The sequence below is a fragment of the Lissotriton helveticus genome, chromosome 1_1, assembly GCF_964261635.1.
Source record: "Lissotriton helveticus chromosome 1_1, aLisHel1.1, whole genome shotgun sequence".
Taxonomy (NCBI): domain Eukaryota; kingdom Metazoa; phylum Chordata; class Amphibia; order Caudata; family Salamandridae; genus Lissotriton; species Lissotriton helveticus.
In genome coordinates, this window is record NC_136057.1 from 1,855,845,995 (window position 1) to 1,855,873,820 (window position 27,826).

At 45.0% G+C, this 27,826-nt stretch overlaps 1 protein-coding gene and 1 pseudogene across 2 annotated transcripts in view; one reads left to right on the forward strand and one right to left on the reverse strand.

Annotated features, from left to right (window-relative positions):
• C1_1H1orf21 (chromosome 1_1 C1orf21 homolog) overlaps window positions 1-27,826 on the reverse strand; it is a 415,212-nt gene that overhangs the window by 303,660 nt on the left and 83,726 nt on the right. The gene's annotated exons all lie outside the window — the stretch shown is intronic.
• The window catches only part of LOC144765733 (fibroblast growth factor receptor 3 pseudogene), a 35,802-nt pseudogene continuing 32,444 nt past the window's right edge, over window positions 24,469-27,826 (forward strand).

Genomic DNA, 27,826 nt, shown 5'->3' on the forward strand with positions numbered 1-27,826 from the left:
AGAGAAGTAACATGCTAGGGCTGCCAAACACTAATGCTGCCTTTTCTGGATTCAACCTCATGCTGTTTTTCCTTTACACCCTCTACTTCCTGTCTCATGCTTGCAAGCTTTCATTCCTACTTTGTCCCTCTGTCACAGTTTTCCCATTATTTTTCATTTCTCTCTTTCTTCTTTTTCTGCCTGTCTCTCTCTCTATAGCTCAGAGTCAAAATCTGATGAAATAATTGACGCGGTCCACAGAAAATAATTTCCAGGGTCCAACATGTGAACACAGCCATAAACTGAACCTTCCATACCATGTGCAGCACACAGTTGTTTTTTTTAAGTCTCACCTTAACAGCCCAAGTGCTGTCTCTTTAAGAGCTTTTGTTTTCCATCAGTGGGCTTAGAGACCGCCCATTGGTCACCATTGGTTGGCTTTATTGTGAATCTCATTCGCTTGGATCAGATTGGTCAGCTGCCGTAGGCTTCCTTCCTCTTCAGATTTGTCCCTCCACTGGAGCATGGACAGTTTACGTGTGTCCTTCCACTGCTCATTTTTTTAGCCACTGCTTTTTTCTTTGTGTTTAAGTAATCTACTAGAATTAGTCATTTTCAGCTGGTTCCCTCATGTACTTCTCAACCCTCAATGTTCTTCCCCTGTCCGTGTTGGCTTGCACCACTGGTCATCCCTCCGCCAGTTGTCCGCGTTCCCTTGACTCCACCCCCTCCCTCGTTACCTGTGTTGCCTTGACTCCACCCTCTCCCTCGTTATCCTCGTTATCCGTGGTACCATGCCACCACCTTCTCCCTTGTCAATGTTGCCTTGTCCCCAACTTCCCTCTGATTGTATGTGTTGCCTTTCCACCATCATCCCTTCCATTGTCTGTGTTGCCCTGAAACCCACACTCCGTCCCTTTGTCCGTCTTCCATTCCCCACCCTCCCTCCTGTTGTCAGTGTTACCCTGTCTCAACCTTCCCTCCTGTTGTCCATGTTTGCTCATCCCCCCCCTCCCTCTCTTTGCTCCTGCTGCCTTTCCCCCACACCCCTTCCCATCGTCCGTGTTGCCTACAGGCCCCGCTGTCCATGTCTTTGCACTTCCCCTTTTACTCTCCCTCCATATTGCCCTTCACCCATGTGGCCTCACGCTCCACCCTCCCTCACACCAGCAATAAAAAAAAAACACTGACGTGGCCAGCAGTGGTGTACAACATGGCTAAATAAAATTGATTAAGCCAATAACTCACATAGGCAAAACCTATTGGCTTTGCCAATACTGGTTAGCTTGGTTTAAACTTTACAAATGCCATACACAGCAGATATATGTAGAGTGGAAAAAGAGCTACTAAATATCACTGACGGCCTTAGAGAAATCTATTTTGGATGAACAGTAAGCCAAAAAGAAGGGTTTGAGGCAGGGGATACTTGAGGGTACGCTGCACGGTGCCAATGGCCGCAAAAAGAGGGAGCTGTCCTGCCAACAGAGCACACCGTAAAGATCCTCATATCTCACTCCACGCTACACTGTCCTTTGCCTCACAGAATAAACAAGCATTGACATAGCCAATAGGTCTCGCCTTTGGGACCTTATAAGTGTTTAGCCATGCAACACTTGATGTTGTTGCACGGAGGATATTGTGCTGGATAACTAAACACTTATAAGGTCCCAAAGGCGAGACCTATTGGATATGCCAATGCATGTTAATTTTTGTAAGGTTCTTTAAAAGTGCTGCAGGTGTTGCATTAAAATATATAATGCATAATGTTAGCCTCCTCGCCTTTAATAAAATCTTGGTCCTCATTTTACTTCCTATGGAGAATAGCCATTCTCTTACTGAAGTGGTTATATGGTGAGTCAGTGTCATGAGCACCAGCACTCTCTGTGGCACTCACATAGTGCTCCAGTGATCACGTGCCTCACTGTGTTCCCATGTCCCTACAGACATTCCAGGGTTTTGTATTTACCATGGCAGAACATTGCTTACAAATTCAGGGGGAGATTTACAAGCCCCATGCGCCACTTATGCGTCACTTTTAACATGGGAAAAGTGACGCAAAAGCGACGCAAGGGGCTTGTAAATCTGCCAATCAGGATTTAACCTGTACAAACTTTAAATTAAATTAGTTGATTAACAAAGATACTTTTATTCCTGGTAGGATGAGTTCGCCTCTAAGCATTTGACATTGTGTCTAGCACCGGGCAAGGCAGGAGGAGGACGGTGACCAACGGGCACAGGCCAAGGCTGCTGCTCTGACTAAAGCCTGAGTGACTGAAAGGAATGTTTTTACAGGGTTTTCACTTCACCAGAAGCCATGGCCATGATATGTGACGCACCTCCTTTAGAGGGCCTCTGAACACATACCGAGGGTGACAAACATTAGTACAAAAATCTGAGTGAAGTCATCCTGCTGCGGCTGTGAATGGAAATCCTAGCACTTCTTATGGGAGACTGCTCACTGAAAGAGAGACTAAGCTGGAGGTGAGCAGCGAGAGGAAGGTGTTTGCCCTGCATGCCAAGGAATTACCGTAGTGCTCAGAATAGAATCCAACTGAAAGGTGTGCGTTCGTTATGCAGTGGGGAGTATGCACGTAGCACTTTATAAATAAGCAATAGTACCTGCTGTTTACAGATCTACAAATTCACAAAACTCTGATAGTAAGCGCAATATAAAAACGTATTATCAGCATATCCATAACGTTCTTTTTTGTATGGTAATATGTTGCTTTATGAGAATAACCCCCACGTAAGACTTTCATCTATTAGGCGTGCTTCATTATTTGTTTAGTGAACATTGACCAGTCTAGAATATTACGTAATAATGATTCGCATGGTTAACACGAGAGCACAAATGTTACTGTCAGGTCTGAGCAGACTATTTTCAAGACTCGCAAAGTTGGAAAATTATGATGCGTGGTATCGATAAACACAAGCGCGGTGCAAAAACACTTAATTACCCGATGGAAAAAAGACAGATGGCGCAAGCTTGAGGGCAGCTAAAGCTGCAGGTAGCACTCTGAAAACCCCCTTACTAAAAGTCGAGCAAGCAGCGCATGCACTGCTCTAGGCTCGACCTAAAAAATAATCACAGTGGTAGATGTTATATTTACATGGGGCCTCTGCAGAAAGTATCAGTGAATCTTGATCTTAAACACAAGATAGATTTAAGTTGCCACCCAAAAAAATAAATGCTATACATACAGAAAATTTAGGCTGGATCCGTGGGCAGTGGTGGCTCCTCCGTTAAGGAAGAGGAGCATCGCCCCACTTCTTGAACTGAAAGCTGAATACAAAAAATAAAAATGATACATTTGTTTTCTGTATTCAGCTTGCAGTTGAAGCCAAGGGGGCGGGGCTGGGCTCCCCGCATCACAGGGGGAGGAGTGGTGGCAGCACCTAAAGTGCGCATGATGGTTTGGCCAGCTGTCTCTGGCAAGCCAAACCACACATGCACAGAATGCTTGGAACCACCTGTATTTGGAAACTTGGAGTTCAGCAAGTGGGTCTTATGCTTCTAATCCCCGATCTTCCCTTGTTTCCCCTCTTTTGGGTAATATTGTATTGTTGGGTGGTTTTTAAATTCTTTGTTACATTTTCATACTAAACATTTTGAGTTTGTTGCTTACTTATGATTTGACTCTTCATAAATTTGTTGATTGTAAATAAAGAACTCAAGCTTCAGACACACTTGAAGGGACTCTTCTCGAACCAGAGAATGTCAACCACAAAAGAATCACACTATCGCCATCGGTGCCTAGTAGAACGGAGAATCAATTACCGGCTGCTGTGCACAACATGAGAAGTTTACGGGGCACAGACACCAAGCACCTTTAAAATAGACCCCCACATTTATGTGCTTCAAGGACCTATGCAAAATCTTCAAGATGTAGGGCTCTCATCTTTGCCATGCCTTTAGACCTGAGCTCAGGGTTCGGCCTAGCTTTCCTCCCTTCAAAAACGACCTAAGGGCAGGTATTTTTCAGGGCTGCCTTCCAACCCATAAACACAACCACATAAGAACCACTCCTCTTCTGCTCTTGGACTGGCGGGCCCAGCAAAAGAAACTCCACCATGATCTGATAGTGAATGAAGCCACTAACCCTCTGGGCACCCACCAGGTACCTCTCTGACAAAAAGATAAGCCTGCTGGTGAAATAAAAATAGCTGCAAAGTGACACAGAAAGCCTTCAATTAGGCTTATTCACATCTTACAAAACCATTTTAATAAAGAAATGTGTGAAATTAACGCTGTAATAGGTTTTATCTTACAGTTCCTTCAACTGCATCTTCTTGAGAAACGAGTGCCCAAATGCAGTTTTACAGAACATATGTTGTAACATGATGAAACAAAAAAAATGTATCTAAAAAGTAAAAAAAAAAACATGGTTCAGATTTTTCAAAATTTGGCAATGTGCTATCCAATCTCCTGCTGTCAAGTAAACACAAAACCACACAAACGGTGATGAGAGGAATACTTGCATTAAGTCTAACCACTGACAGTCACTTGGGGTAGCATTCCAACCTATCGCTCCTTCCAACAACTTGTGTGTGTTTGATGTCAAGTAAATACAGCCATAGCCATTTAATGTTGATCCTTTTGCAGTATATGCTCAACTTTATATTAACTTAAGGTAATTTAATGTAGGAATAATTTGGTAGTGAGCAGAATCCTGCAATAGGGGTTCTGTGCTCAATGCCTTTGCATCAGTTGTCCGAATTTAGCAATATTTTTAAACAGACTGCCTGAAACCTTACACCTAAATAATATTTGCAAAGTAGCTCTGTACATACCATATTTAGGGAGGAGGGGGGGGGGGGGGAATTCAGCCAGATTCAAGGTTTTTTTTTTGTTGAGGATGTTTTCGGGAGACATCTCTTTGGTGAATTGGTCTTCGGTGAAATTACAGGAGAAGTGCAGTTATTTAGAATCCACCACCATTAAAAAGATATTGTTGCACTAACACTTGTATGAATTGGTCCAAATAGCACAATTCACAAGTAGTTAATTAAATAACTAACGTTTTATATATACATTTTAACGAATGTAGCCCATAAGTGCAGCCTTACTGAAAATTTTGGATTTAATACCCAATTCCCCGTAATTCGTTGTGACCAGAGAGTGGATCAAAATTAGAGGTGGGACAGCCAACAAACTAACAGGGAGACGAGCCAGAGCAGAGTCAAGAGTCTGTCTTGGCTCTAAGAGCAGATGCTCGAGCCGACCACTAAACAGGTTAGCTTTATACAACATTCAGCACGTAAAATATGATACTCTCCCTTCAAAATTCAAAAATGTGCATTTTAATAAGTCTACGGAAACTTTGACAATAATACATCACATTATAGAACAACACTGAGAAGTACTTATTAAAAGAGATAGTTTTTAAACATGAACAGTTAGTGACAGAGGAAGCAAAACATATCTTAAAACGCGGCTCAGGTTATCAGGTTATTATAGAGCAACGTTAAAGTCTATTACATCAAAAGCAATAGGTTTTTGTCAAAATCGGTATTCTGAACTCCCATTTTAAAATGCTTTCAAACGCAAAAAGAAAAACATGTTGGTGATATAAGATATTTGCCTAAGATCACACAATTTAAACTGGCAAACCACAATTTATCTAGGTTTTACTTTGTACAAATCAGCCACTAAATGGGTATTTATTTGTCTTTCCTTTTTAGGTCAAAGCCCACCAGACAGCACAGCTGTCCAGTTGTGAAAATACTTCTTGTGGGCATTCTTGAAAGCTTCCCTATGAATGCGTTCCACCCATTGCTTACCATTGGCTTTATGGTTTGTAACTCACATTTTATGGCTTTCTATTTCTGGCTTTATTGGTGGTCCAGCTTATCTTCATACGTCATGTGGAGCAAAGCTTGTTCACCATCGCTCTTTGTATTCGTCAACGAGTCCTTCATAATGACAACAGGCCTTTACATTTTGTGTCTTATCTGGTCACATTTGCTGTGTGTTTAAAGACAGAGGTCCAATGTCAGGCTCTGCCTTCTGAGAGAGCTTGGTGTTTACTTTTCTTTCTCAGACTTCAAAATTAAGAGGATTTATGTGGCAATCTTGCCTGGTACTTGGAAAGAAGAGTTTTCCCCCCTAACACAACACAATTTAAATGTCTGTTAATGAACTGTGCAAATATTTCAGAATATATCAGAATTAGGAAAGCTCAAATGAAGCACTTTTTTGTAATTCAGAAGTGTGGTGGAAACAAATATTTTAATACGATCAAAACATATCAGGACACAAGGTGGTGCCATTTCCACACATTATCGTTTGTGCGCTGTATAGGTTTATCGGTAAAACTGTTTGTGCAAATTGAAATTGTGTGGTCTGTAATGGCCACCACACTCCACACCATTCCACAACACTCTACAACACTCTACGCCCCTCCACTCTAAACTGCTCCACATAACACTGCACCATCCTACCCTTCATACTAAGCACTCTACAACACTCCATGCCTCTTTACTCAACTCCAGCCCTAACTGCCAAGCCAGTGACAACCTGGCTTGGCAGTTAGGGCTGGAGTGTTCCCTTGAGGAGCAGGGTCAAGACTGATTCGCATATGGCTGGGTCCAAACTTGGGTTACGTAGCGAGCAAAAGAACGATGGATTTAACACAGATCTATTGAATGGGGGTGAATTTTTATTTAATCAGCATTCCGTCCATAATTTGTTGCTGTACTAATTGACATTAGGTGTCAGCAAAAAACGTATACCTGTGAACCCATACGGTAATTTTTTATTTTTTTTTGCAGGCATTGAAGAAGTGAGCCAAAGCAAACGGGGCAAGCAATAGGAAGAGATGAAGAAGACTGGGACAATGTTTTAGCAAGAGGGAGAGCAATTTCATAATGGTGTAAATGCAGATTGCGCTCTCCCATTAAACTAATTGAGATAAATTAACTTTGAGTGAATGAAAATAAATTAGAGTACGTACTTTAGGGGTATTTTCTGCAATGAATCAAATAAGAGTCATCGCTGATTCCTCGCATCTGTATTGTGATTTATAATTATTAAATTGCAGAATAAAATCAATCTTTCAATTCTTAAAAGGTTTTCTTGCCTCCTTGTTGCCTTTCCACTAGTCCGGACCCTTTGCAGAGACACTTTCTAGCTCTCTTTCGTTGATGGTTTGATGAGTGCAATCCAAGAACACCTGGCCATTCAGGGACATCACCAATATGTCAGCCCCAGCTCATCCCAAAAAGTGAGAAATTGAGTATTTTTTCGCAAAAAAACACCCAGGATAAATTTCCAGCATACAGCTTTCCCTCTTTAAGAGTAGGCCGTCTGCACAATGTCTGACCGACGAAGGACTGTGCAGGACAAGCGCCATAGTGCAAGATGGAGTGTGAAGATAGATGGGATGCGGATGCAAAGCAATCACTAGTGCGGCAGGTGCAGTGGCACCAGGGCGTTTAGCGGCCTACTGCCCCAAATTATAGCTATATTTTAGTACTAAAACAGGAAAAAGGGGGCCCATTTCCCATTGCTTGCCCCGGGCCTATGACACCTTTGAAACACCTCTGAAGGTATCGTCACTGCAGTTAAGCTGCAAATGGGTTTGTGTGCCTACAACAATTCTAATATGCTGAGGTGGTAATCTGTATATAAAAATTGGCTAAGCATACCATTCGTGTTGAAGCACCCCCAGCCCCTCACAAAGAAAAACTAAATAAAGCAGCAACCAATATAAATAAAAATAATGAGCCTTATTAGGAATGTTTTTTCATTACAATTCAGAACATTTATTATTTGCACTAAATATATTGATATACCTATACATAAATATATACATAAATATATATATATATATATATATATATATATATATATATATATATATACATACACACACACACTGAAATAATATATATGTATATGTGTAATGTAATATACTATTTATTACCGTTGGGTAGAGTGGGAAGGGGCCATGACTAACGAGATGCGTAGCCTCGAATGAGTCAGGACGCCCATCTTCTCCCTAAACTAAGTGTCAGGGGGTCCCCTGCTCGGCACAGGCTGAGCTAACAGCTTCTTCGTCTCCCCCACAGACCGACTGCTACGGGCCCTTTAAGGACAGCCTGGGGTTTCGTGTGGAGGACCTCGCCCCCGGACCACCTGACTTTGTGGGCTTATCAGGTTCAACCTCGCGTCATATGGGGGAGGACCCGGAAGACGCCAACGCTCGTGTGCCCCCGAAGGACTCGTCTTGGGAAGAGGACGTGCAGCGCCAGGAGGCCAACGCAAGCCGGAAAGAGGACGGTGGAAACGACCCGACAGGACCGGGAGCCGAGGACAACGCGGCGGAGCCCCTCACGAGAGCAGACACCGGGGGAGGAGAAGGCGTCAAGGAGAACCCGACGACGGAGACAGCGGTAGCTGCAAAGCCAGGAGGCCAACGTTACTGTGTTCCGCCCAGCCACGCGAAGGAGGACGCGTGGCTTCTCCAGGTGCGTGCTCGTTTACGTTCCCTGTTACACTTCAAGAGGGGAGGGACAGGGTAGGCAGCCGAGGTACCGTCTGGGCACCGTGTTATTCATTCTGCACCAAACACGGGTCTCTGTTCATAAGTTGCCGTAGCATTGATGGTGGTGGTTATACCTGTTCCCTCACTCCCCGTCCCGGCAAGTAGCATATAACGTGACAGTCCACTAAAAGCCTCGTTGTTTTCCTTTTCTTTACATGCGCTGGGACCCGGACATCCGTTACAAGGGACGAGAACCTGACGAACAAAGGATCCTGGACCCTTACTGTTTTGTGTTCTGCACAGTACTTTGTTTTGTGCTCAATAAAAGAGTTGAACTGTCGCCCTCCAGTATTGGCTCCTTCCTTCTTGTGACCCAAAGGTGACACTAAGGTAATAAATCCCATATTACACTCTGCACATCTGCATAGATGAATTTGGCCATGGTAATTTTTTTTCCAGGTGTAAGTCTTTTAGCAAAAAGTATTTTCCCAAAACCCGAACATAGGGGATTTAATCTGGTAAAAACACAAATGGCGTCTAATGACTTGTGAGGGCTGCTTTCCTCTTTAAAGCAATTATTACATGTGCTCTGCGAGGCAGTAAAAAGTGTTTTAATGCCTTATTTGCTGTGCTGTTGTATTAAACTCGAACTTGACCAGTGTATTGTAGTAATACATGTGTGAAGTTGATGAGCCGCATTTATGTCCACTGCATGGCTAAATATTCCAAGCCAGTGGGGGAGGGGGATTAGGGGTTAAGTATTAAGATGTAAGATGGATCGCTGATTATGCTATAATGCACTTGTTGCAGCTCCTCCGGGGTACGGAGTGCTGTGTCTTATATGCGACCTGTCAATAAAAAGAGTTGTTAAAAAAAAAAAATATGCCAAGCCAGGGAAAATAAGTGTGGCCGAACAACACCACATTGGGAATAAGTGCACAAATAAACACACATTCAGATTTATTACTACAGTGCAAATATCACATTTCATATTTTTATGAAGACATAGAACCGAAGAGACAATACCCCTTATTGTCTCACAGAATGCAAGTTACAATGACTTGACTGAAGAAAGCTCTACTAATAGTCAGAAACCTAATCAAGGCCTAATCAGTATCACTATCTTGTTAAGTACATTTGTTTATAGTAAGTAGAAATGAAAAAAGGCATAAACCATGCATGAAGATGCGAAGAGTAATATGCTATCTATTTACCTTTGTCATGTGAAGGAAGAGGCATCGCGGTTCACTAGAGGCCTCGCGTCTTCTGAATCACGACCCCTGCCCACAACAATGGCAACGAATAGCAGATTACATGCATGTTAAATACCCACGTACATTGGCAGCTTATGGCACCCCTTTATAGGGTATGGGGCATCGTCGAGCTGCAAATATTCAATCATATCCTATTAGCAGATTTCCTACACTGTCACCACATCCCAATGTAACAAGCAGTGAAGCGATGTCCCTTTCACTCTGAGAAGAAACATCATCAGCTCTTCAACAGTGAGAAGATACAGCAGATGTTCTTGACTTTGACACCAAGTTGGGGCTGCAACAGCTTTTTTTCACACAATTCTACCGTGAAGTCAGCAAGAGCTCTGCTGAAAAGCACCTGAACTTGAAGTGCCCAGCCTTCTGTACTACATATCCCCACCTGCTTCTCTTCTGGTGACTGCATCTTCTAGACACCTGCGATAAGCTCTCTTAATATCGGATAAGCCCTGGTTTAAGACTCCTCACAGAAAAGACACCGGCCGGGGATTACACTTCAGAGCAGAGTTCAGTACTTAGGGATTTCACAGGTAATCAAACGGGCTCCTTAAAGTCAGCTTAGCAGCAGGATGGTGAGAACAAGCGGGATCCCCTGTACAGGAGTCATGTGGAAGAAGGCTGCTTTGACAGCCACATTGGGTTCTTCTCTCCCTAAGGGAAGGATTTCGCAGCACCTAGGAGAGACAGGAAGAATGGCCTCCTATCAGATTAAACTCTCAGAGAATGGAAATTGACACGCTAGGACTTCAGAGGTGGAGGAAACTGGGGAGAAAAACTGTGGAGAACTAGAGACGATGAAGCCTTTGGACACGAAGCAAATGCAACACCTGGAAGGGAAAGGCGATCCTCACCGTAGGGAGCCGTGACCTACCATGCTTTTGCTAGTGTTCTCCGTTTAGGTATAATAAGAGACCGGTGATTGGAATATCCGGGTAAAGTAAGAATGGTTATTTTGAACAAACGTAGACTCGACCATTCACATGAATTCGGATGTGTTTATTTTATTCTGGACCAGCAGGCAGCCAATATTTGTGATGCGTCACAATATTTGTGATGCGTCACAATCATTCGGATTTGACGGGCTCGGTTTTAAAATAATTCATGCATCTTTTTACTACTGAAGTGTGGACCCGAACCTGGAGTTAAAAAAAAACTCCAAACGGGATGAACTTTTAACCATCTCTTTCAAAATAACATCCCGTGTCTCAAAGGTCTTTGCACACTTTACAACTTAAGTGATCAAACAATTTGTGATCCCAAAATTTCACCCTTGTTTCACAGTAATCAGTAATGATGGGACTTGAAAATAAGATTTGCCTTCCCTGACACTAAGCCAGTATAATGACATTTCTGTATAGCAAAACTTGCACTGAGGTGTTTTGGGGCTTTTTTGGGTGTCTCCACTGTAAAAACTGGCCCAAGCCACAAACTCTTGACTTTGAGGATATTCACCAAATCCCAGGTAGTTTTCCAACCAAGAAAATGCTTGTAAATTTGTTCCCATCAAGGGCAGGAGTAAATATGATTTAGGAATGGTAATGTGGAGGGCCCATCCCCAAATGCGATGGCAATGTAGGAACAATCATTTCTTCACTGGAAATGTATTCTTTCAACAGAGAAGTATGAAAAAAATTATAGGTGCAAATGCACTTCTATGACAAATTTCCTGATCAGGATACAGTTACACGTTTCAGTACTCATGCACATCTGAAAGTCACATAACTCCATAATACTCTGATTTATTTCAGAATCTTGACAAAAAATAAATCAGAAATGTACCTCCTAGAATCTAGATTCAACACATCAAATTACACCATTCTAGGTGATTTTAATTGTCACCTAAAGAAACAGCTAGACAAAGACACACAAACCTTATTGGAAACCATGACCAGCTTAAGCCTAAATCAAATAGTAAATGACCCTACTCATGTTTGCGAGACACTCCCTTGACAGGATTTTTACCGACAATCCCCATCTAAAATGTCAAAAAGTTCTACTGCTTAGATGGTCCTATCACTCAGTGGTGATGTTCGATATTACACCGATGGAGAAAATGCCTCTCACAACACTATCTCGTAAAAAGAAAATAAAGCACTCTTAGCATAAATTTGACCGGACAGTCGCTGAGTACCACTCATAGTTAGACAACGCTGTTAGTCAGTCCCCGAGAAAAAAATCAACAAACCACAGGCTGAAGCCTACTGAACCCTGGTACTCCGACAGGCTCAAAACACAAAAACAACTGTGTAGTAAACTAGAACACAGATGGAGACAACATTATAATACCGAAGATAAGATTTATACAAAACAAATCCCTAACAGAATACAAAACCCCGATTTTCAAAACAGATAAATCACTCAACACGTCTCAGAATAAAAACACCAACTCCAGTCTGTCCTTCTGTAACACACTTGCCAACTTCTTCAAAATAAAGTGGAATATGTATATGCAGCTTTTACAACTAAATCTACACCGTCATCTAGCTCGTCTGGAGATATCTCCTTTTACCAACTCAAAATCTCTGACCTACTTCTCGCCGTTTACAGCGAATCAGGTACTTCGATTAACCAACTTCAACAAGTACCTGAAATAATCTCAGAATATCTAACAAATATCTTCAAGGATATGTTTAACACATACTATTTCCCAAAATTCTGGAAAAAGCATCCATCTTACCCCTAATCAAGACAACGAATCTACAACTAAACGACAGAGTAACTATTGGTCTATATCCTGTTTGCCATTCCCAGAAAAAATCATAGACAAAGCCATGAACCAACAAGTGACAGCCTTTATGGAAGCACATTGCCTTCTAGAGGCTACTCAATTTTCGCTTTGGAAGCCAACACAGCACAGAGTCTGCATTAATTGTTGCATCTGAGAATATAAGCGCCTCCATTGATAAAGGAGAAAATGCTGCCCTAATCCTGTTCGACTTCTCAATGGCATTTGACACGGTCAACCACAACATCTTGTTTGACCCATTTTACTCACTGGGAATCAGATGAACGGCCCTCGCCCTCTTAACATCACTCTTGTCAGAATGAGAACAATATGAAGCAATAGATGAATGCATCAAACACTTTTACCCTTCCATGCAGCACCCCACCGGGCGCCTCTCTAAGCCGTACTCTTTTTAACTTATACATTACACCACTGACCAAACTGATATTGTAAGGTGACGATATCCCAAAGTGTGGCCTCATTGTCAGGCAACCAAGACCTTATGGCCTCGAAATTTCATAACTGTATGAAAAACATTGGAGACTGGATGAACAACAATTGTTTTAAATTAAATTCAGGGAAGACCGAAGTCCTATTTGGAACGAATACATCAGTTGTGGTCCACTAGTTGGTGCTAGTGAAAATGTAAGGAACCTAGGTATCCTTTGAGAATAGGTTGACTTTCGACAGCCAGGTTAATCAAATTTCCTCATGAGTCTTCTATATCCTAAAAATAATCAGGGAAATCCCCCTTTAATACCTATCAACCTTTAAAAAACAGTTGTTACAGCATTGATCCAATTTTAATTGGACTACTGAAACACCCTGCACATTAATAAGCAACAAAAACTATTGACCAAACAGCAAATACTGCAAAATGCTGCCTCACGTCTCTTGTTCGGACTACCTAATCAATCAGAAAATTTGCACTTAAAGAGCTACACTGGTCACCTATTTAAAAAAAAAAAAAGAGAGAGAGAGAATAGCCTTTAAGGCTCTGTGTATTGCCTTTAAGGCACTTCACAAAACTGGACCAGAGTATCAGATACAAAAAGTTTCCCGATATATCCCACAAGACCTTTACGCTCAATGGCTGCAAAAAAAATTTCTAGTGCCCAAATTCAGGAAATCTGACTGGGGAGGCAAAGTTTTGTTGTTTGCACAACCAAGCTAAAGAATGCTCTCCAACTCAAATCGAAAGAATTAACCAATTTCCTACATTTCAGTAAAGCGTTAAAACATGGCTTTTTAATCAATAAATCAATTGTATCCAGTTATATTAGGTTCTCCTCCAGAAAAAAAAAAACGTTTTTACCAGCTTCTTTAAAAAAAGGCAGCGCCAAGACCCCTTTGGGTACACATGCGCTATATAAAAATAAATAGCGTAAAATAAATAACATAACCTCCCAAAAGTAGGAGTGACCCTGTAGGAGTACATTTCTGACTTATTAAAACGCCTTTTCATTTTAACTAACTCCATTTGTACTATTGGGGCACAATTAAGTTCCATCTTCAAAAAAATGCCTCGGAGTTGATGTAAACACCCCAATATCCTTAAAGAGTAGATCACCCACTGCAGGGACTCGTACTAAGAGACGTATCCCACTAGCTATTCTGAGTGCCAATTTGAAGTATGAGCAGTGGCGGCTCGCAGAGGTAATGCTGTGGGGCCGTGGGGCGGCAGAGGAGTCCAACATACGACGGCAGGTATTTATTTATTTACGTTCCTTTGCCGTTGTACGTCAAACTCCACTAACTCACCACCCAGCCCCACAGCGAGCCGCCACTGAGTATGAGTGTTTTTAAAATCTAGGGAACACAATGTATGTCGTGCCACAGAGATTATGAATGCTGCTTTGAAATGATAGTGATTAAAGGCCGTATTGATTTTTGCGTGAGGACCTGGTGCTGCAGCATGACCAAAATGGTATACTAGTTCATGAATAGAAAAAATGGACACAGAATTTGACAATTTCCCCAGCCACACTCAGTTTAGTAAGGACTGCTGCAGAATTCCAAGGGGGGCTTGGGGGAGGGAGCTGATCGAAGGGAAGTCTCCTCCCCCGGGCGGTTTGGGAGGGCTGCGAGGGGTTTTCCTCTACAGTAGCTGCCAGAATGTTCTGAATTTGGGCTGGCCTAGTAGGACTGGCCAGCCCAATTATAAATCCCCGTGTCCCCGCCTCCTAGCCACCATTTTAGGTTTGGTGACCTGGTGGCTAGGAGGACAGTTAGCGTTTTTTGTGTGGTATTTGAATTATAATTCTAGGTAGCCCCCCTTTTGGTGTTACATTTTTTTCCCTTTGGTAGCTTTGCGAAATGGAAGATTACCGAGTTGTGGAGGCAATGAGGCTCCTTTCTGAGGCAGGTCGGATGGATCTGCTGGTGGGAGGGGGGCCGGCGCGCCCTCAGCGCCAGGCCTCCGCTGGCGTTTCTGCAGCGGTGTTGGCGTGCTCCTCTCCAAAGAAGAGACGCCCTGGACAGGTAAGCGAAAGGGGCCGGTCCCGTACGAGGAAACCGGCCCCTCTGGGTCAGGCGCGAGTGGCGGTGGGGGCGGGGGGAGCTCCGGTGGTGTCTGGCGCTCATGTGGCGGGCGTGAGTGAGGCGCAACAGGCCCCTGGTGTTGGGGCGTGGGTGTCGGTTGGGGCAGTGGGAGCTCCGGCGGTCTCTGGCGCTCTAGCGGGGCATGCGTCTGGGGCGGCAGGTGCGGGGGTTGTCCATGCGGCGGTGCGGGCTGGCGGTATGGCTCCTGATACAGCGGTCCATTCGGTGGCGCTTTCGATCGTCAGGCGGGGGAGGGGGGGTCGGAGAGGGAGCAGGAAGCGCTCTGCCTCAGACCCGTTAGAGCGTAGGTTGGCGCCTGATCACGTGGTTGCTGCGCGAGGGGCGCGCAGGGGCTCTGTACAATTTAGCGCTTTGCCAGGTGTATGTCAAGGGCAGTTTGACAACAGTGTGGATCCTTCAGGGCTGGTGATTTCTGAACCACATTTTACGTTTGCTGCAGGCAATAGGTTTTTGGTCACCCCCCCTAGACATTTGGTGCCAGTTAAACAGGTTGTGGGCAGCATACTTCCTGGCAGTTTTGTAGTGGGTGGGGGGGAGGGCCCTGAAGGTTTGGAGCCCCAGGTTGGGCGGGCATTTTCTTCTCGTGATGTGGGTGCTGGTCAGGTGGAGGTGGAAGAAAATGTGGGAAGCCCCTTATTATTTTCTACTCCTGGTTCTTCTGTGGGTGCTGCTGTCTCTGTGGGGGGGGGGTTCCAGAGGTGAGGGTGAGTGGGCTCAGGTGGGGGAGGGGGGTTCGTTTTCTGGTGTTGCTTTGGAGCCGGAGACCTCTCGGCCAGGGGATGTTGGGGCTTTTGGGTTTGTGGAAGGTATTGACCGTTTTCAAGGGACTGGTAGGGGTGTGCCACGGGTAGGACATGGAGCTTTTTCGGGTGATGTCAATGTTACACGTCATGTACCTGGTGCAGGGAATTTGGGGCTTTCACCGGCAGTGGTAGGTGTTTCTGTGGGGGTCGGGCAACTTGGGGTAAGGAGTGTGGGGGGTGTTGGTTTTCATGGTGCACCGTCACAGTGTGAGGGGGGTTTCAGGCAAATCAGTGGGGGGCCTTTACAGGGGCCTTTAGAGGCGGTATCATATGGGTTGAGGGGTACAGGAGGCCCCTTTTTGATGCTCGGTTCTCCGGGGTGGGAGCATTTTGGGGCTGCAGGTTTGGCGCAGCGCGGATTACAGAAGGAGGGTGAAGGTCAGGAGTGGCGAGCAAGGGCTCCTTTTCGGGCATCTTCTACAGCGGTGGCGGTGGATAATTTGGATGGTAGTGATGATGAAGAGGTGATAGGTGATTCTCCGGTCAGGGAGGTGCCTTTGAGAGCGGGTTTTAGAGGACGTTCTTTAGACAGATTTCAAGTGATGAATGTTGGTTCAAATTTGCGGGGGACAGAATGTGGTTTAGGTCTAGTATTTAGGGACCCTAGCACACCAGTCCAAACTTTTTCTTTTCAGGACAGGGATAGGTGCGGTGGTCCAGACTTGGCAGGGCGCGGTCCAGTCCAACTGCGCCAAGGTGAAGTGAGGAGAATGCCTAGCGCGGCCCTCTCTGTTCCACCGAGGGAACCCGACGCGGTCAGCACACGAGGGCCCGGCGTGGCCCCGCTGGCCCCGACGAATAGCAGGTATAGGTGTCCTACCTTGCCGGCGGCTATGGAGCCGCAGAGTCAACGCAAGGGGAGTTACAGGCGGGTACAGTCTGCTCCCCCCCCTGGAGGTGCTTCACAAGCATTAAGATGTAATATTGTTGATACCGGGTTAGGTAAGACCCGTAGTGATGTGTTGCCGGTTGGTTTTGATTCAGTGTTACTGGATTATGATGAAGATAGTCCCGAGGAAGGAGAATTACGGGACGTGGAGGGGGGGGGGGGAACCCTCTCATGCTTCTGGTAGTGTTTTTCAGGCTCCAGCGGTGCAAAGGCAAGTGCAAGTGAGAAGAGAGCACGGCCCGTCAGTCAGGGCGCCTCGCAGACAGCATACATTGGTCCCAGCACCACGGGCGGAGCCTTCGAGAGTGGTCTCTTTATTACCAGGTGAGCAATTAGCTACACAGGCCAAACCTAATATGGTGTCTGTGGGCACAGGGGGGGAAGTACCGATTGTCTTAGGCGAAGGGAGGTTGTTGAAAGGACGTTATGTTAAAGACACTGCTGTGGGCACTGACGACGTTGTTGAAGTCACAGGTAAAGTGGAAAGTGGTACTAGCACCGATGCTCTTACTGTGGTAAAAGAGCCATTGGCCAGCAAGGAGTTGAAGATTAAAAAGTTGCCTTATATGGGCGTCACGAAGCCTTTGGGTGCCCATTTGATGCTGGCCACGAAAGAACGTATTTGGAAGGGAGAGTATGTTGAAATTCTTAAGCTACTACACCGGGAAGTCCGGTCAAAAGAAGGGTCAAAAGAAGAGGAATTTGAGCTGGCCAAACGTCCTAGAGTTCCATTAACCATTGAAAATTGGACAGCTGCATTCCTTATTTATGCAAGTGTATATTGTGAAAAGTTTCCAGAGCGCAGCGTGTCACTTTTCAAGTGCATGGATGTTATACGCAAGGCACAGCTAACTGGGGGGGGGTTTGCTTGGTCACAATATGATGAGGAGTTCAGGGCCAGGATGGCATGGGATCCAGAGGCCAAGTGGGGGGAACTAGACACTGACCTGTGGCAGCATACTATGGGATCTGCATCGGGCGGGAAGACTATTTTTACAGCCAGCGGCCTTCCTTTAATCTACCGGCCCTTTCAGGACAAGCCCACCAGGGGAGGGGTGGGGAGTAACTCAAATACACAGTCCGGAACTGGCGCATGCTGGGAGTTTAACAAAGGGTTCTGTGGCAGAGAATACTGTAAGTTTAAACACGAATGCTCTGGTTGTGGTAGGCGGCACCCATTCTCTAGATGCTGGGATAACAAGACAGCAGGAGGTCCACAGGGGAAGCAGTCAGGGGCAGGTGGTTCAGGGTCATCCCAACATTTTTCAGGGGGTAGGGGATCTAGAGGTACTCAGGGTGTTGGGCCCAAGGGCTCATACACCGGTTAAGTTGGAGAATCTGCGCCTTGCACTTCATGACTATGATAATGAAGCTGGGAAACAAACATTGTTGGATGGTTTTGAATTTGGTTTCAAGTTAGGTTACACAGGTCCTAGACAAAGAAGATGGTCTGCTAATTTAAAATCTGCATCTGAGCATGGCACAGTAGTACAAGACAAGTTGAATAAAGAAGTGCATGAAGGGAGGATGGCTGGCCCTTTTCACGATTGGCCGATCCTTAATTTAATAATATCACCTATTGGAGTGGTCCCGAAGAGAGATCCGGGACAATTCAGGCTTACCCAACACTTATCATGGCCGGAAGGATCGTCTGTTAATGATTTTTGATCCAGATGCTGTTTCAGTCTCTTATTCCTCAGTTGACGTGGCCATGTCACTTGTTGTGACCGCGGGCGCAGCTGCTGAGATGGACAAGTGTGATATAAAGTCTGCTTTCCGGCTGCTGCCTGTCCATCCGGATGACTGGTGTCTTCTGGGTATCCATTTTTTAGGAAAATGGTATGTGGACAAGGCTTTGCCGATGGGTTGCTCCATTTCATGTGCTCTTTTTGAGTGTTTCAGTACTTTTCTACAATGGTACTTTACTCATCAGTCTGGTCACTCACTGGTAACGCACTACCTAGATGACTTTTTCTTTGTCGGGTCCCCGGGCTCCACGGAGTGCCAGTCTGCTCTGGACACTTTATAAGGGCTCATGGAGGATCTGGGAGTTCCTTTGGCTCCCGAGAAAACTATGGGTCCTGACACAGTCTTGTCCTTTTTGGGAATTGAACTTGATTCTGTAGCAATGCGGGCTCGCTTGCCTGAGGATAAGAAAGTGAAGATGCTGGAGTTGCTGGAAACCATGTTAGCAAAAAGGAAAGTGTTGGTGAAAGATGTTCAGGTGTTACTAGGCCATCTCAATTTTGCTTGTAGGGTCGTGAGAGCAGGAAGGACTTTTTGTCGCAGATTAGGCAGGGCTCTTGCAGGTCAACATTTGCCTCATCATCGTGTTCGGTTGTCTGCTGGCGTCAAGGAGGATTTGAGAATGTGGAAATTTTTTCTCTCTTCTTTTGATGGTGTTCCTTTGTTTAGGGACGTTGACTTTCAGTGGGATGTGCAAATGTTTTCGGATGCAGCTGGCAGTGATGGTTTTGGTCTGTATTGGAATGGAAGATGGTGTGCGGAACGTTGGCCGGATGAGTGGTTGAATGGGTTGAATGGTGGTCGCAACATTACCTTTTTGGAGCTTTTTCCTTTGCTGGTGGCTTTGACCCTGTGGGGGGAGGTCTTGGCACATAAGAAAGTGCTTTTTCGTGTGGACAACATGGCTGTGGTGGAAATTGTTAATCGACAGTCTGCCAGGGATGAACAGGTCTTGAAGCTCATGAGAGTTTTTGTGCTGGGCTGTTTGAAACACGACATTCACTTTCGTGCTTTGCACATTCCTGGGGTGGACAATGACATTGCGGATGCTCTGTCTCGTTCACAGTGGGGGAGATTCCGTGGACTGGCGAGGGAAGCAGACCAAGCACCGACCCCGATGCCAATTCATCTGTGGCACGTAGGCAACGTCGGGTCTTACAACTGGTGGTAGGTTCTTTGTCTGTGTCTATGCGTTCTGCTTATTCTCTGGCCTGGAGGGAATTTCTGGAGTCTGGCGCTTGTAGGCGTGAGGAGGTTTGGTGTCGTTCTGCGGATGTCGTGAACTTCATTTTAGAGCTCATGGACAAAGGGCTGACCAAGGTGACCATCGCAGGTAAATTAGCAGGGATAGCATTTATGGGCAAGTTGTTATGGGGTTATCCTCCGTCAGGAGGGGAGATTGGCAGGAGGATGCTTGAGGGTTGGGCCAGAGAGCAAGGGCACACCAGTAGACTTAGGGCTCCTTTATCTTGGCAGATTCTGGCTCGGTTGATAACTGTTCTCCCTGAGGTTTGTTCAGATGACTTTGAGTCATGCTTATTTTCCATGTTAATGGCATTCATGTTTTTTGGAGCTTTTAGGGTTTCGGAGTTGTTGGGCTCGAAATGCAAGTGTGGCCTATTTTGGCGGGATGTTTTTTGTTCTGATGAAGGGGTGCATATATGGTTAGCCAGCTCCAAAACTGATCAGACTAAGAAGGGGAAGGGTGTGTGGTTGCAAGCGCGTGCCCCAAGGCTTACTTGCCCTTTACTGTTAGCGCGGCGCTGGCGTTCTTTGTGCGGGGGTGGTGATGATGCACTCGTTTTTCAGCATATTGATGGCACCCTGGTTACAGCATACCAATTCCGCATGGTTTTGCGTAAAGCTTTGGAACACTTGGGTCTGGATGGGAGCCTATATGGGACACATTCATTCCGGATTGGGGCTGCAACTGAAGCTTTTAACAGAGGTTGGACTCAAAGGGATATCATGAGGCTGGGGCGTTGGTCTTCTAACTGCTTTCAGCGCTACGTGAGGAGTCAAGCGGAGGAGGCGCATGCGTCATCTTCCTTCCCATGAGCTCTAACTCTGTTTTCTTTTATAGGATCTGTTGCTGGGCCTCGTTCTCCTGTGGTGACAGTCTGGATAGTTGGGCATTCCTTCGTGAAATGGGCCTGAGTCCAGGCGGCGCAGAGTTACTTTGGAGAACTTCTGGGTTTTAACGCTAGCATGTTCAATGTGGTTTGGAAGTGAAAAGGTGGTATGCTATGGAAAGAGTTAATCCCATGTCTTAACAACAATATGGTGGGCGGGCTATGTCCTGATATTCTGGTCATTCATCTGGGGGAGAACGATCTTTGTGCTACTAAAGGTGTGGTATTGCTGCAAGCTATTAAGAAGGATTTGAGCCTTATAAAGGAGTTTTGGGCTGGGTGCCATGTCTTCTGGACTGAGTTGATTCCGCATAGGATCTGGAGAGGAGCGGTCAACCCCAGGGCTGTTGACAGAGCCAGGAAGAAAGTAAACTCTGAGGTTTCTCGTTGTTGCCGTGGTCTTGGTTTCAGCAGGATTTCCCATAGAGAGATTAAATTTGACACTGTGGAATTTTTCAGAGATGATGGTGTTCACCTGTCCAGGGTGGGGATGGACCTATATCTGTTAGAGTTACGTGAAGTTTTGGCACGTTCGTTAGCTATGCAACGTTGATATTCGTTCACTTATGCTTCTATATTTCTATTTGGGGGGGCAGAAAGGAAGGTGGTGTAGTTTTCTCTCCCCCCCCTACCTTTCTGGGTGGCGGGGTTTTTGTTGTCTCGGTGCGGTTTATTGTAGAATTTTGTTGAGTATTGGGCTGATTCATTCATTGACAAGTACAGGGGAATGTTGGTCATTGGTTGACCGTTGAGGTTTTGGGGGGTATTGGCAGGAGTGAAGGGTCAGGCAGGGTTTCTGGTTATAGAGGGCCTGGCTTTTAATATGTGATTGGGGTTTGATGACTAAGGGGTTAAATGATGATGTAATGATGTGATTAATGACGTAATGTTTTATTGATGATGTTATGTTTATAATGTTATTGTAATGTTTTAATGCTGTATTGTTGGGTGGGGGAGGGGCCAAAGAATTTTAGGGGAGGGGGTGGGGGGCGAAGTTTGTAGTTAATTATTTATTTAGTGAGGTTTAGTTTTGTAAGGCGTTTTCAGGGTTTTATATTTGTAATGTGCACCTGTTTCCTAATAAAGCGGCCTTTTTCACACTCAAAACATTTTTGGTCTACTTTTCTCCCACCCCTCGCCCTCCCTCCCAAGGGGGGCTTGGGGGAGGGAGCTGACCGAAGGGAAGTCTCCTCCCCCGGGCGGTTTGGGAGGGCTGCGAGGGGTTTTCCTCTACAGTAGCTGCCAGAATGTTCTGGATTTGGGCTGGCCTAGTAGGACTGGCCAGCCCAATTATAAATCCCCGTGTCCCCGCCTCCTAGCCACCATTTTAGGTTTGGTGGCTAGGAGGACAGTTAGCGTTTTTTGTCCCCTCCCGCCCCCCCCCCCTTTATTTATATTTTTCCCCCCCTGGTTTTTTTTTCCCCCCTCTACTTTTGGTTAGTTAGGAAATTTTTTATCCCTTGAAATGTTTAAATTTTTTAAATAAAATTGTTATGCAAAGGCTGTTTTCCTGGTTAATAGGTGTGCAGGGTTTTTTTATTGTACTTTGTATTGTCGCTAGGAACAGGTGCTGTGCGGGGTTTTTGTTGTCTTGGTGCGGTTTATCGTAGAATTTTGTTGAGTATTGGGCTGATTCATTCATTGACAAGTACAGGGGAATGTTGGTCATTGGTTGACCGTTGAGGTTTTGGGGGGTATTGGCAGGAGTGAAGGGTCAGGCAGGGTTTCTGGTTATAGAGGGCCTGGCTTTTAATATGTGATTGGGGTTTGATGACTAAGGGGTTAAATGATGATGTAATGATGTGATTAATGACGTAATGTTTTATTGATGATGTTATGTTTATAATGTTATTGTAATGTTTTAATGCTGTATTGTTGGGTGGGGGAGGGGTCAAAGAATTTTAGGGGTGGGGGGCGAAGTTTGTAGTTAATTATTTATTTAGTGAGGTTTAGTTTTGTAAGGCGTTGTCAGGGTTTTATATTTGTAATGTGCACCTGTTTCCTAATAAAGCGGCCTTTTTCACACTCAAAATATTTTTGGTCTACTTTTCTCCCACCCCTCGCCCTCCCTCCCAACGGCGCAGATGAGAACATGACGTATGCATCTGGGCTCGGCCACACTAATTACATGCTGCGAAGAGATTATCCACCAAGGCCACTTTAGAACAAATAAAGAACAGTAAACACTTAGCACTCAGCTATTGTTTCCACGACGCACACATGAGACCGCATCACATCCCTCAAGTCACTCTCTGGAGATACCTCACGGCAAAGGTTTCAATGTTTGCTCAATATTGGCACACACGATGCAAATGTGTAAAGTGCTTTGCGATCTGCGCGCCAATTTACCACATACACTATCATATAAACTCAATGTAAACAGTTTTCCAAAACCCAATCTGACTTCTAGATTATCCGAGTGTGCCAATTTAAGCTTAGCATTGACGGGGTACTGTAGAAGAATACCTGCCACAATTTCCTCTCCAAAGCACATGCCATAATCTCCTTTTGTCTTATTCTAATGCATTATTATAGACAGCTTTAAGCTTCATTAGGACTTCAAATTGAGGCGTGTAAGGGGTCTAGGGCTTACACTGTTTATGGAATCATTATATTTCTAGTTTTATTTTAGCTTGAACTGCCTTTGTGCATTCATGTTAATAAATCTAAATACATACAAAAAAAATCCTCATTCTGCAGTCGCTAATAGCATTCGGAAAGCCAAAAGGTCTAGGGAAAATCTGTTATGTGCAAAGATGCATATGAGTTTTGCTTGGTTACGAAAGCATAAGTTCTTTGGAAAGAACATTGTTTTTAATGCATACTTTTCCCATCACCCATCAGCACAGAAAATGACATCATGTCACCCTAGACCCCTACCCAATCACAGGACCTACCTAATGACAGCTGCATAAAAGTTGTGTTGCAGCTACGCCAAAGGCTTGCCAGGAGCAGACCCACCTGCACCAGGAACCATGGTCGGATCACCACCTAGCGATACTCTACAGCAATCCTTAGGTCACTAACCCCTACACCCCTTTCCCCCACTGACTGCTGCGCTGCACCTTACATCACTTTAGGAGCTTTTGTCTGTATCCACTGAGTTATAGAGCTGCCACTCACCCACACCACCCACAAAAATACTAACACCACCCTCAACACCCCGTCCCAACAAAACACACCATACAAGCACCAACACTTCCACTCTACACCACATGCCATAACAAATCAGTACGTCAACTTCTACTCGCATGCATGCTTCTCAACACACGATCACTCAGCAAGCGACTGAAATATGGGTCCTTCTGAACAGCAAGGCACCCAATATCCTCTTCATCACGGAGACCTGGCTCAACCCCCTCATCTGCTCCCGACATTGCTACAGCAATCCCAGCGGGCTACAAAATCACACTCCAGGAGGAGAACTCGTGGTCATCTACAAGAAATCCATCAAATGCACAACATCCACAGAAAATGTTACAACATTCATGGAACACCTGCACTTCAAGCTGTAAATCTCGGAACAATTCACCCTAAATGGAACCTTCGCCTAAAGACCACCCAGACCCCAAGCCATCTTTACCAACCTCATCATCAACTTTGTCGCTCCACTCACCATCAACTCCACAGCCTACATTTTCTTCTGTGACCTCAACTTTCACCTAGAAGACCGAAACGACCACAGGACACACACTGGAACCCATATTCACCAACAACGACAGCATTAAATACACTCCACCACACAGCTCACATAGACAGACCACGCCATCATCCATTTCAAAATCAACACACATCAAGTCAACACCTCTATCAGGTTCAGTACTCCAAGCCACAGCTGAAACAAAATCACAGAAGCAAACTTGCTCAGAACCATGAACACTGATAAGCCTAGCCCCACAGACAACTTCGACAAGGACATCAACAACTGTGCACAGACTTCCTCGCACCTATCAAAACCAACAAGTATAGTTGATCAAACAAGTAGGCCAGCTTGTAAACAGAAGACCTCTGAGATACCAAACACTGTAAACAACTAGAAAGGAAATGAAGAGCCAGCCACAATACCACTTACAGGACTACCTACAAGGCTGCACTGCAATCAGACACAATCAGTAAATTAGAGACATCAAAAAAAGAAAAAAGCACTATTAGACCGCATCGAAGGAAGATCCAACAGCTGCAAGAAGATCTTGTCAATCACAAAGGATTACATATTGCACTCTGCCACTGTCAACAACATTGTTACCTCCCAACAACTCTGCGACAATCTATTCAACTTCTTCCACAGAAAAATTGCAAACATCTACATCAACTTCCTGTACCAACCCAACACCAGAGAACTCATCAACAACCAACCCACCACCAATCAAGATGACCACTTGACTGAATGGACAACCCTCACCAGAAACAACACAGCAGAAATCATGCGGACCATCCACTCAAGAGGCCCCAGTGGACCCATGGACCCCACAACATCAACAACCTGGAAACAGCACCAATCTGCACCACCCTGACCCACATCATCCACACCTCCATCACATCCACCACTTTCCAGGATGAATAGAATTTTCCAGAAATCAGCACCCTCTTCAATACGCCTACAGCGGACATGAATAAACTGAGCAACTTGCGACCCATTTCCCTGCTCTCCTATCCAGCCAAAGTGATTAAGAAGGCCAATAACAAGCAACTCACAACCCACCTCAAACTTCACCTTCTTCTAGCCAACACACAATCAGGATTCAGAAAGAACCACAGTACCGAACAAGCACTCAGCAAGGCCACCAACAACATTCGAAACATCGTGGACCAAGGAGAAACAGTGGCCCTCATCCTGCACGATCTCTCCTCGGCCTTCGACAATGTCTCGCACAACACCCTCATCAGAAGACTACACAAGATTGGCATCCAAGAATCTACTCCCACATGGATCTGTTCCTTCCTCTCAGGAAGAACTCAGGTTTAGACTGCCACCCTTAACATCCGAGACCAAGAAACTGATATGCGGCGTCAAACAGGGATTGCTCCTCAGCCCCAATTTTTTCGACATATACTTGACACCGCTCACAACATCATCCAATTCAAGACATCACTGTTATTTCCTACACCGATGACACCTAACTCATCATCTCCCGGACTGTCAAGACAAACACCACCAGACCCAACTTCATGATCATGGTAGCAGATGAGATGTGAACCAACAGCCTGAAGCTCAACCCCAACAAGACAGAAGTACAGGTCTTCCGCAACACGATCACCCTATGAGATTCCACTTGGTAGCAGTTGGAGCTAGGACCAACACCCACAGACCATGCAAGAAATCTAGAGCTCAACCTAGAAGACAACCTCAATATGCCGGCTCAAGTTAACGCAGTGTGCACCTCCTGATTCCATTTCCTAGGCATGCTGCAAAAGATCTTCAAATGGTTGCCTCAGAGCACCAGACAGACTGTCCCACAAGCAGTTATTACCAGCAGGAGTGACTAAGGCAACACTCTCTACGCCAGAATGTCCGAACAACTCATACACAGTTTCCAGACCATCTTGAACGCAGCCGCAAGACTCTTACTCTACCTCTCATGCCGAACCCACATCACACTGCACCTCAGGAAGCTTCATTGACTCCACATTCACAAGCGCAGCCAATTCACACTAACGCACACATACAAAGCCTACACAACACAGGACCAGAATACCTTAACAGCCGCATCCCCTTTCACAAACCCACCAGACACCTACGCTATGCCTCCCTCTCTCACACGCTCAACATGTGCAAAAGCAAAACTGGAGGTCGCTCACTCTCCTACATCGCACCCAAGACATGAGACTACCTCCCTCAATACATAAGAGCCACCGCCTCCTCACTTATTGAGTTCCGCAAGAAGCTGAAGAACTGGCTCTTCATAGAAGCCCCTTGGGACCAAACACTTACAAACCTTGCCCAAGCGCCTGGATACCCTCTCAGATGATTAGTGCACTACAAAAATGAACATAAAATACTACAGAACACAACGCTCATTATTTGCGTCATGAGACATTTGATACTTGTGAGGACAAGCGTTCTTAAGGTTATTCAAAACTTTTACAGTGCCATAGCAAAGAACCTATATTGCTGTGGTAGGCCAAGAGATTCGCTTGTACGTTTTCTTTCAAGGTCTTTCAAAGTAAGAAGAAAGCATACCAGACATGCGACTACATGCTTCAATATGTTAACCTAGCAAAGTGTAATTTCTAAACACACTCTTTTCTGGTGAAGTCACATACCATGGAGCAAGAAGAGTCAACCAGGAATCTTATTATTTGAATATAGCGACCTAGATCTTCTGCTGCTGCTGAGTTCGCACCTTTTTTCAGATAAATCTAAAACTGCACAAACTACTGTGGCTTTTCGGCGTGTTTACCCCTGAAATCAAGGAAGCCATTCATCGTTTCTTGCATAACGTGTATTTAGAAAGACGTAGAGAAGCCATAAAAAGGTCAAAACCATATCAGCTCACAGGTTACAAAACTATGCGTGCGCGAAATTTTAATTATGCTTGTAAATAGCTGAGAAATGTAAGAATTTGTGAGCATGCAAAATAAACATTTCATATTTGTTTTGCTGGTGCAAGACTGATTTAAGCCGAACATGTCTGGCCGATGAAAATTTCAACTTGAACTATGTTTTCTGCCAGAATCTTGCATGTACTTCATACCCGAGGATTGTCCCAACAAAATTTGAAGACAGACCCCAGCAAAATATACTTCGGAACATTCTGGAAATTTCGCATCATTTTCATACATGTGCTTTTGCACATTCTTATTAAAAAAAAAAGCCTCCAAAAAAGAGGCAGGTGACTGTAGCATGAACATTGTCAAAACTAAGTTATCTAGCCAGTAGCAAAAGAAAGATCATCAAGTGTTGTTTATTTAAACAAGTGACAGAGAAAGGGCTAGTCAGGGGTTTCAACTGTAGGGGCCTATGTGCCTGCGTGGTCAGAAGGATAAGATGTGGCAAAAGCTCTGGATGTTGATTATATAGTTATGGAACGCTGGCCATAAGTTGAGGAGGATCTGGGACAGGCCTCCAGTGTCCACCATGCAGGGGGCACCATCCATTATTCACAGGGTGACCATGTCAAGGATGCAGCAGAAACTTAAACTGGATTGCTGTTGGCCAAGGAAAGATTTGCTTTGGACGCGTTCCAGATACTGTGAAACATTTGCAGGGAGACGCAGTTATTGTTCAGG